At 39.4% G+C, this 11724-nt stretch overlaps 1 non-coding gene across 1 annotated transcript; it reads right to left on the reverse strand.

Moving 5' to 3' along the window:
- Positions 1-10895: 10895 nt before the first annotated feature.
- On the reverse strand, positions 10896-11003 carry LOC127748152 (small nucleolar RNA R71). Its single transcript, XR_008010095.1, has one exon. It is a non-coding gene; the product is annotated as a small nucleolar RNA R71 (small nucleolar RNA).
- Between the last annotated feature and the right edge of the window lie 721 nt (positions 11004-11724).

The following is an 11724-nucleotide window of genomic DNA, read 5'->3' on the forward strand; positions in this document are numbered from 1 at the left end:
ACTGTTGAAAATACATAAGAACAAGGTCTAGGCATGGCCGAATGGCCAGCCTCCCAAAGAGGGTTCAATCATAAAAACATGATCAAAAGATTATCCGAAGATTGAAAGATTCCTCTAAATACAATAGCAAAAGGTCCTATTTATAGAGAACTAGTAGCCTAGGGTTTACAGAAATGAGTAAATGACGTAAAAATCCACTTCCGGGCCCACATGGTGTGTTCTTAGGCTGAGCATTAAAGCTTCCATGTGTAGAGACTCTTCTTGGAGTTAAACACCAGTTTTTGTGCCAGTTTGGGCGTTTAACTCCCACTTTTGTGCCAGTTCCGGCGTTTAACGCTGGGAATTCTGAAGCTGACTTGGAACGCCTGTTTGGGCTATCAAATCTCGGGCAAAGTATGAACTATTATATATTGCTGGAAAGCCCTGGATGTCTAATTTTCAACGCAATTTAGAGCGCGTCAATTGGGCTTCTGCAGCTCCAGAAAATCTACTTCGAGTGTAGGGAGGTCAGAATCCAACAGCATCTGCAGCCCTTTTCAGCCTCTGAATCAGATTTTTGCTCAGGTCCCTCAATTTCAGTCAGAAAATACCTAAAATCACAGAAAAATACACAAACTCATAGTAAATTCCAGAAAAGTGAATTTTAAATAAAAACTAATAAAAATATAATAAAATCTAGCTAAAACATACTAAAAGCATACTAAAAACAATGCCAAAAAGCGTATAAATTATCCGCTCATCACTTGCTTTGACATTGTAAGGTGGAGGTAACTTTTCAATCACTTCTACTTTTGCCCTGTCTACTTTTATGCCCTTCTTTGAGATTTTATGACCAAGGACCACTCCTTCTGTAACCATGAAATGGCACTTTTCCTAGTTTAAAATAAGGTTGGTCTCTTGGCATCTCTTTAGCACCAGAGCTAAGTGATGCAAGCAATCAGAATATGTGTTACCAAATACAGAGAAGTCATCTATAAACACCTCGATGAACCTCTCAATCATGTTCGAAAATATGGAGATCATGCACCTTTGGAATGTTGCAGGTGCATTGCACAGTCCAAAGGGCATCCTCCTGTAAGCAAAAACACCATATGGACAAGTAAATGAAGTTTTCTCCTGGTCCTTTGGGTCTACAACTATTTGGTTGTAACCTGAATAACCGTCAAGAAAGTAGTAGTATTCATGTCCAGCCAGCCTCTCGAGCATTTGGTCCATGAATGGTAGGGGGAAGTGGTCATTCCTGGTGGCTTCATTGTGCTTCCTGTAGTTGATGCACATGCGCCAACCGGTCACTGTTCTTGTTGGTATCAGCTCATTCTTCTCATTTGGTACAATAGTGATTCCTCTTTTCTTTGGAACTACTTGTACCGTGCTCACCCAAGGGCTGTCTGAGATGGGGTAGATCACCCCAGCTTGCCACAACTTCAACACTTCCTTCTGGACTCCCTCATTCATGGTTGGATTCAACCTTCTTTGTTGTTGCCTTGAGGGCTTGGCACCCTCCTCAAGTAGGATCTTGTGCATACACATTGAAGGGCTGATCCCTTTTAGGTCTGTGAGTGTCCAGCCTATAGCATTCTTGTGTTGTTTTAGCACTTGGATGAGCTCCTCTTCTTGCTCCTTGCTCAAGCTTGAGTTGATGATCATTGGGTAGGTGCTGTTGTCACCTAGATAGGCATATTTCAAGCTTGGAGGTAGGGTTTTTAGCTCTAGTTTCGGTGCCTCTTCTTCATTGTTGTCTTTGTGGTTTGTCATGATTGAACTTCCCATGGTTCCTTGTGGTGGTTCTTCACGTGGTGCTTGTTGCTCCAATTCCATACTTCCTTCATATTGCTCTTCTTCCAAAACTCCTTGGACTATTTGTTCTATGGTGTCTACCATCATGCATTCTCCTATTGCTTCCTTGGGATAACTTATTGCCTTGAAGACATTAAAGACCATCTTTTCCTCATGTAATCTCAAGACTAGTTCTCCTTTTTGCACATCAATGATGGCTGCTCCAGCAATAGCTAGGAATGGCCTTCCTAGGATAATTGAAGTGTTTACCTCTTCTTCCATATCCAGCACAACAAAGTTAGCTGGGAAGATGAATTCTCCCACCTTCACCAATAAATCTTACACCACTCCATGTGAAAACTTGAATGTTCTTTCAGCTAGTTGGAGTACCATTCTTGTTGGTTTGGCTTCCTCAATTCTCATCCTTCTCATCATGTTCAAGAACATGAGATTGATGCCAGCTCCCAAGTCACACAAGGCCTTTTAGTGATATACCCTATGATGTAGGGGATTTGAAAACTCCCTGGGTCCTTCATTTTCTGGGGGAGTTTCTTTTGTATGATGGCACTACATTCCTCAGTTAGGAGTACAGTCTCCTTTTCACCCCAGTTTCTTTTTCTTGTCATGAGCTCGTTCAAGAACTTTGCGTAGAGGGGCATTTGCTCCAATGCTTCAGCAAATGGTATGTTAATTTGGAGCTTTTTGAAGATTTCCAAAAATCTGGAGAACTGGCTGTCCTTCCCATCCTTCTTTAGCCTTTATGGGTATGGTGCCTTTAGTACATAAGGCTTCAAGATTGGCTTTGGTGAAGACGGGCTAGGGGCCTCTTCTTTCTTCCTATTTTCAGGCTTTTCTGCAGCTTCTTCTTTGTTGTTTTCCTAGTTTTGGGTGGCTTCTTCTATCACTTTTCCACTTCTAAGTGTGATGGCTTTGTATTTCCCTCTTGGGTTTGCCATGGTGTCGCTTGGAAATGTGTGTATAGGCATTGGGATTTGCTTGGATAAAAACCCCACTTGTGCTTCTAGTTTTGAGATGGCTGCACCTTGGTTCTTCAAATTCGATCTGTATTCTTCTTGGTTGGCATCTATCTTCTTTTCAGCTTGTGCTTGCCTTTCCAAGAGGGTGGAAATGGCTCTTGTGAGCTGTGATGATAGCTGTGCTATTGTGGCCTCTACTCTCTCAAAGTTACCCTTGATTTTACACGGTTGTGAGGTTGGGGTTAGTATGTCTTGATGGTGGTGTGTTTGCTGGTTGGAAGGATATGATGTGTGAGGTGGATTATGATAAGGTCTGTTGTTATTTGACTGATGGTTGGAGTTGTGATTCTGGTATTGATTAGCTTGGTATGGTTTGTTGTGCTCTTGGTTGTGATTTTGTTGGTTCCCCCACCCAAAATTTGGGTGGTTCTTCCATCCTAGGTTATATGTCTTAGAGTTAGGGTCATATGGTGGTCGAGAGGGGTTATGCACATAGTTTGCTTGCTCACATTCAACTTTTGGTTCATTTTCTTCTTGGGGTGGTGCTTGAGCTTGGACAACTGCTACTTGATTGTTTTTCATTTTCTTAGTTAAGGCTGCCAATTGTGCTGCAATTGCCTTGTTTTGTGCCAACAGGGCATCCATAGAATTGAGTTTCAGCACCCCCTTCTTTTGGCCTCTTTCTGAAGCATAGAAGTAGTCATTCTCAGTTACAGTTTCAATGACATCTATGGCTTCCTCGATGGTCTTCTTCTTGTTGAGTGAACCCCCTGAAGAGTGGTCCACAGCCTTCTTTGATTCATAGGTTAATCCTTCATAGAAAATGTGGAGCTGCACCCACTTATTAAACATATCCGGTGGGCATTTCCTTGTTAGATCTTTGAACCTCTCCCAGGCCTCATAGAGTGTTTTACCATCTAGCTGTCTGAAGGTTCGCACCTCAGCTCTTAGCCTGTTGATCCTCTGTGGAGGGTAAAATCTTGCTAGAAACTTGTTCATAACATCCTCCCATGTGGTTAGGCTCTCCTTAGAGAATTATTCTAACCACTTTGTTGCCTTATCTCTGAGTGAGAAAGGGAACAGAAGTAGTTTGTAGGTGTCAGGATGTATACCATTGGACTTTACAGTATCGCATATCCTCAAGAATGTGTTGAGATGTTGATTTGGATATTCTTGAGTACCTCCTCCATATGAGCAGTTATTCTAGACTAGTGTGATGAGTTGAGGTTTCAACTCAAAGTTGTTGGCATGGATTGTTGGCTTGAGGATGTTGTTGCCACAGTTTCCTGGATTTGGGTTGATATAGGAGCCTAAGACTCTCCTCTTTTGCCCAGCTTGATTTTCAGCTCCTCCTCCAACATCTTCGTGCACTTCGTCTTCTATGATGGTTGTTAGATCTTCTTCTACTAGTTCTTCTCTAACTATACCCTTGCCTCTAGCCTCCCTTCTTAATCTAAGGAAGGTTCTCTCAGGTTCACTATCAAAAGAGGATGAAGTCTCTCCTCTTCTACCTGTCATACAGCCAACACACAGCAAGAGAAAAGCAAGTGAAGAAATCTCCTTAGTTAAATTTAGTGATTAGCTTGAGTGATGCAATTAATCAAACAGTTAGAAAAGTGAAAGTATACACTAAGAAATGAATTAAAAAAATAAAAAAATGCTTAATCTAGCTCCACAATTAGTTTAATCATTGTCAAATTCAAACCAATCCCCGGCAACGGTGCCATAAAACTTGATGGGCTGAATTCACTACCCTTCCCCAATAATATTGATGAATTCGCTCTTAGCAAGCGCACCAAAATTATCGTCAAGTATTAACCCACAGTGGAGTGGGATCGTATCCACAGAGATTGGTAGATTTGAGCAATTTTAATCAATTGGTAAATTAGTCAAGCTTAACAGAATAAGTTGTGTGTGCAGAATTATAAATGGCAAAAGAAATAAAGAAAAGCAATAAAATGTAGAAATGGAAATAACAAGAATGTAAAGGAGAATGTGATTTTGCAAAATGTAAGTAAAACTATAAAAGAATGGGAGAGATAAGAATGGGAGAATTCATTGAGATCAGGAGATATTGTCTCTTTGGATTAATTTTAGCTCATATCTTCTTCAATCATGCAACTCATTGACCTCTTGGCAATCATGATTGATTGAGCCCCAATCACTTGGTGACTCAATCTCTCAGATCTTGATCAATAGCCAATTCCTTGGTCTAATTGCTCATGAAGAGAGATATGCTTGGTCCCTAATTATCCCACACATCATCATAGGTCCAAATAGAGGGAGGATTGTATGTCACCATATCCAAACACCAAAACTCAGATTCTACTCAAGTGTGAGAAGGGATTTCTAGCATGGTTTCATGTTTCCTTTTCCAAGGTTCCCATGAAAACCATTTTCCATTCAATCTCTTCCAAGTTAATTGATTAGTAAGCATTAAAATCGAAATTCCTTCTAGCAAATCAAAAAGAAGATGAAGAGAAAAAGAAATTCACTATCATTAATCCATCAAGTGCAATAGAGCTCCATCTCTCAATGAGAGGGAATCTAGCTACTCATAGCTCAGAGAGAAAGTACAAAAGATGGAAGAGATGAAGTGTGAAAACTAAAAGTGAAATCCACCAAAACTAAACTCTGTGACTTGCTAACCCCTTTTCCAATACTTCCAAGGGTATTTATACTACTCCTAGATCTAGAAAATAAAGAAAATTACAAAAGTGAAAAGAAAATTACAATTTGGAGGGAAAAGAAACTCAACAAACGTGATCTTCCAGCTGGCGTGTGACCGGTGCTTCTCTGGCGTGTCACGCTCCTTCTGTTTCTGATTTGGCGTGCCACACCTCTCTATTCAAGTGGCACGCCGTCCTCTGTTTCACCCCTGGCGTGCCACGCCTTTGAGCCTAAGTGGCACACCCATGACATTTTAAAGGGCAAAGTAGCCTGGCTTGCCACGCCATCGAACCAAAGTGGCACGCCCAACGCATTTTAAAGGGCAAAGTAACCTGGCGTGCCACGCCTTCGAACCAAAGTGGCACACCCAAGGTCACTTCCCTTATCTCTATGCTTCTGGAGATTTGTACCAGCGTGGCACGCCCAGTGTCTGGTTTGCCATGCCCTTCTTAAAGCTTCACCCCCTTACCGGCGTGCCACGCCTCGCCATCCAAGTGGCACGCCTGAGTTCATTGGCTCCTCTTCTTCCTCTCTGAAAAATACTACTAGCGTGCCACGCCATGAGACCGGCGTGTCACGCCCTTCATTTGCCATGGTCCCAGATGTTGGCATGCCACGCCTTCGATACCAAGTGGCATGCCCAGCTTTATTTGGCCTCCTTAGGTGCTGGCGTGCCACGCCTTGTTGCTCAAGTGGCACGCCTTAGTGGGACATCTTGAGCTGGCTTGCCACGCCTTCAATACCAAGTGGCACGCCCAACTTTTGCATTGTCTCCTTGTTTACTGGCGTGTCACGCCTTGTTGCTCAAGTGGCACACCCATTCAATTGTGGGTCTTATAAGCTTGGCATGCCACGCCTTGGTCCTCAAGTGGCACGCCCAAGTGAACTCTGGGGCTGGCGTGCCACGTCTTCGAAACAAAGTGGCACGCCATAGGGGTGGTTCTTCTAGTAACGTGTTCGCGTGCCACGCCCTGCTCCTGGCATGCCACGCCCCTTTGATGGTCTTCAATTTCGCTCTCTGGAATGTTGTACCAGCGTGCCACGCCCAGCTTCTGGTATGCCACGCCAATACATTTTTGTGGCGTTTGTTCCAGGTGGCCGCCTGCTTCACACGCCCCACATGTTTTGTTGTTTTCTTTCCCATTTTTTATGTCTTCTCCACCTGAAATCCAGCACAAACTCATTTCAAAGTAATGTACTATGATATTCATCAATTAAGGCATGAATTGTAATGATCAAATGCGATTATTCCTCTTTTATGGTCCTTTTTATGCAAAAAAAAGGGTAGATGATGTAAGTCATCAGTGACGCGTACAAGTTGATGAGTGAATGTAGCACCATACATTAAACCCGATAGTTAGGCATAGATCGCGCCAACATTAAGCTTCTCGTGCAACTCGTAACCCACGTGGATGCGAACAGTACGCGTATGCGTCGATGCGTTGGTGCGGCACCAATACTTGTGACCCGAGAGTTGTGCTAACTCCGGGCCAACACTATGCCTATAGCCCAATTCCCAATGCACGCGGACGCGCATGGTACACGTACGCGCCCTGATGAGCAGATAATTTATACGCTTTTGGCATTGTTTTTAGGTAGTTTTTAGTAGGATCTAGCTACTTTTAGGGATGTTTTCATTAGTTTTTATGCTAAATTCACATTTCTGGACTTTACAATGAGTTTGTATTTTTCTGTGATTTCAGGTATTTTCTGACTGAAATTGAGGGACCTAAGCAAAACTCTGATAGAAGGCTGATAAAGGACTGCTGATGCTGTTGGATTCTGACCTCCCTGAACTCGAAATGTATTTTCTAGAGCTACAGAACTCAAAATGGCACGCTCTCAATGATGTTGAAAAGTAGACATCCAGAGCTTTCCAGCAATATATTATACTCGATACTTTATTTGAGATTAGACGACGTAAACTGGCGCTCAACGTCAGTTCCATGCTGCATTCTGGAGTCAAACGCCAGAAACACGTCACGAACCAGAGTTGAATGCCAAAAACACGTTACAACTTGGCGTTCAACTCCAAAAGAAGCCTCTACATGTGTAAAGCTCAAGCTCAGCCCAAGCACACATCAAGTGGTCCTCGAAAGTGGATTTCTGCATCAATTACTTACTTATGTAAACCCTAGTAGCTAGTCTAGCAAAAATATGACATTTTATTATTGTATTAGACATCCTGGATTGTATTTTTGATCCTATGATCACGTTTTGGGGGCTGGCCATTCGGCCATGCCTGGACCTTCATCACTTATGTATTTTCAACGGTGGAGTTTCTACACACCAAAGATTAAGGGTGTGGAGCTCTGCTGTACCTCAAGTTTTAATGCAATTACTACTATTTTCTATTCAATTCAGTTTATTCCTGTTCTAAGATATTCATTGCACTTCACCATGATGAATGTGATGATCCGTGACACTCATCATCATTCTCACCTATGAACGCGTGACTGACAACCACCTCCGTTCTACCTTAGACTGAACACTTATCTCTTGGATTCCTTAATTAGAATCTTCGTGGTATAAGCTAGAATTGATGGCGGCATTCATGAGAATCCGGAAAGTCTAAACCTTGTCTGTGGTATTTCGTGTAGGATTCAGAGATTGAATGACTTTGACGAGCTTCAAACTCGTGATTGTTGGGCGTGATGACAAACGCAAAAGAATTAATGGATTCTATTCCGACATGATCGAGAACCGACAGATGATTAGTGGTGCCGTGAGAGAGCATTTGGACCTCTTTCACTGAGAGGATGGGATGTAGCATTGACAATGGTGATGCCCTACATACAGCTTTCCATGGAAAGGAGTAAAAAGGATTGGATGAAGGCAGTAGGAAAGTAGAGATTCAAAAGGAGCACAGCATCTTCATACGCCTATCTGAAATTTCCACTAATGATTTACATAAGTATTTCTATCTTTATTTTCTGTTTATTTATTATTATTATTCGAAAACTCCATAATCATTTATTATCCACCTAACCGAGATTTACAAGATGACCATAGCTTGCTTCATACCAACAATCTCCGTGGGATCGACCTTTACTCACGTAAGGTTTATTACTTGGATGACCCAGTGCACTTGCTGGTTAGTTGTGCAAAGTTGTGAAGTTATGTTTGGACCATGGTATCATGCACCAAGTTTTTGGCGCCATTACCAGGGAGAGAACGAACATGAATGCCATTATCAGAAATCACAATTTTGCCTACCAAGTTTTTGGCGCCGTTGCTGGGATTGTTCGAGTTTAGACAACTAACGGTTGATCTTGTTGCTCAGATTAGGTAATTTTTTTTGTTTTATTTTCAAAAAAAAATTTCAAAAATCTTTCAAAATTTTATCACCTGTTTTCGAAAATTTTTGGAGTCTTTAAGAATGAATTCTAGAGTTTCATGTTTCATGTTGAAGCCTAGTTGGCTGTAAAGCCATGTCTAATTCTTGGACCGGAGCTTTAGACTAACATTACATGATTCCTGAAATTCTAATTGAGGACTTTGGATTCATTATTTCCTTTTTCCAAAATATGTTTTCGAAAAATATAAAATAAAAAAACTAAAAAAAAAAGAAAATCATAAAATCAAAAATAATTTTGTGTTTTTTATTTGAGTCTTGAGTCAATTTTTAAATTTGGTGTCGATTGCATGTTTTAAAAATTTTTTGCATTTTACAAAAATTCATACATGTGTTCTTCATTATCTTCAAGTTGTTCTTTACAAGTCTTCTTGTTTGATCTTGATATTTTCTTGTTTTATGTCCTTTGTTGTTTTTTATGTGCATTTTTTGCATTCATAATATCTAAAAACATGAAAGATTTCTAAGTTTGGTGTCTTGCATATTTTCTTTGCATTAAAAATTTTTCAAAAATATGTTCTTGATGTTCATCATGATCTTCAAAGTGTTCTTGGTGTTCATCTTGACATTCATAGTGTTCTTGCATGCATTCTTTGTTTTGATCCAAAAAGAAAAGAGAAAAACATAAAAATGACGTTTTAATTTTTCTCTCTCATAATTAAAAATTTAAAAATAAAAAAATATCTTTTCCTTATTTCTCTCAAAAATTTTGAAATTTTGGGTTGACTTAGTCAAAAATTTTCAAAATTAGTTATTTCTTGTTAGTCAAGTCAAAATTTCAATTTTAAAAATCTTATCTTTTCAAAGCTTTTTCAAAAATCAAATCTTTTTCAATTTTTTTACTATTTTTTCAAAAATTTTAAAAATTAATTTTCAAAATCTTTTTCTTAACTTTATTTCATAATTTTCGAAACTTTACTAACAATTAATGTGATTGATTCAAAAATTTGAAGTTTGTTACTTTCTTGTTAAGAAAGGTTCAATCTTTAAATTCTAGAATCATATCTTTTAGTTTCTTGTTAGTCAAGTAATTAATTTTAAATTTTAAAATTTAATTCTTTTTCAAATATATCTTTTTAATCATATCTTTTCAAGTAATATCTTATCCAAAAATTTGATTTCAAAAATATCTTTTCTAACTTCTTATCTTCTCAAAATTGATTTTCAAATCTTTTTCAACTAACTAATTGACTTTTTGTTTGTTTCTTATCTTTTTTTCAAAACCACCTAACTACTTTTCCCTCTCTAATTTTCGAAAATTCCTCCCTCTTTTTCAAAATTCTTTTAATTAACTAATTGTTTCAAATTTTAATTTTAATTTTATTTTTTCTCTTAATTTTCAAAAATCACTAACTCTTTTTAAAAATTTATTTTCAAATTTCTCCCTCTCTCATCTTCTTCTATTTATTTATTTATTTACTAACACTTCTTTTCATCTCAAGAATTCGAACCCCTATCTTCACCCTTGTGTTTGGATTCTTACCTTTTCCTTCTTCTACCATTTTCTTCTTCTACTAACATAAAGAAATCTCTCTACTGTGGTAAAGAGGATCCCTATTATTATTTTATGTTCCCTTCTTTTTCATATGAGCAGGAGTAAGGACAAGAATATTCTTGTTGAAGCAGATCCTGAACTTGAAAGGACTCTGAAAAGGAAACTAAGAGAAGCTAAATTACAACAATCCAGAGACAACCTTACAGAAATTTTCGAAAAGAAAGAGGAGATGGCAGCCAAAAATAATAATGCAAGGAGGATGCTTGGTGACTATACTACACCTACTTCCAAATTTGATGGAAGAAGCATCTCAATCCCTGCCATTGGAGCAAACAATTTTGAGCTGAAACCTTAACTAGTTGCTCTACTGCAACAGAACTGCAAGTTTCATGGACTTCCATCAGAAGATCCTTACCAGTTTTTAACTGAGTTCTTGCAGATCTGTGAGACTGTTAAGACTAATGGAGTAGAACTTGAAGTCTACAGGCTCATGCTTTTCCCCTTTGCTGTAAGAGATAGAGCTAGAATATGGTTGGATTCACAACCTAAAGATAGCCTGGACTCATGGGATAAGCTGGTCGCGGCCTTCTTGGCTAAGTTCTTTCCTCCTCAAAAATTGAGCAAGCTTAGAGTGGATGTTCAGACTTTCAAACAAAAAGATTGTGAATCCCTCTATGAAGCTTAGGAAAGATACAAGCAGATGACCAAAAGATGTCCTTCTGACATGCTTTCAGAGTGGACCATTCTGGATATATTCTATTATGGTCTATCTGAGTTCTCTAAAATGTCACTGGACCATTCTACAGGTGGATCCATTCACCTAAAGAAAATGCCTGCAGAAGCTCAAGAACTTATTGACATGGTTGCAAATAACCAGTTCATGTACACTTCTGAGAGGAATTTCGTGAATAATGGGACGCCTCAGAGGAAGGGAGGTCTTGAAATTGATGCTCTGAATGCCATATTGGCTCAGAACAAAATGTTGACTCAGCAAGTCAACATGATTTCTCAAAGTCTGAATGGATGGCAAAATGCATCCAACAGTACTAAAGAGGCATCTTCTGAAGAAGAAGCTTATGATCCTGAGAACCCTGCCATAGCAGAGGTAAATTATATGGGTGAACCTTATGGAAACACCTATAATTCATCATGGATAAATCATCCAAATTTCTCATGGAAGGATCAACAAAAGCCTTAACAAGGCTTTAATAATGGTAGAAGAAATAGGCTCAGCAATAGCAAGCCCTATCCATCATCTTCTCAGCAACAGACAGAGAATTCTGAGCAGAGAACTTCTAATTTAGCAAACTTAGTCTCTGATCTATCTAAGGCCACTTTAAGTTTCATGAGTGAAGCAAGGTCCTCCATTAGAAATTTAGAGGCACAAGTGGGCCAGCTGAGTAAGAAAGTCACTGAAACTCCTCCTAGTACTCTCCCAAGCAATACTGAAG

Source organism: Arachis duranensis, chromosome 5, assembly GCF_000817695.3.
Source record: "Arachis duranensis cultivar V14167 chromosome 5, aradu.V14167.gnm2.J7QH, whole genome shotgun sequence".
NCBI lineage: Eukaryota > Viridiplantae > Streptophyta > Magnoliopsida > Fabales > Fabaceae > Arachis > Arachis duranensis.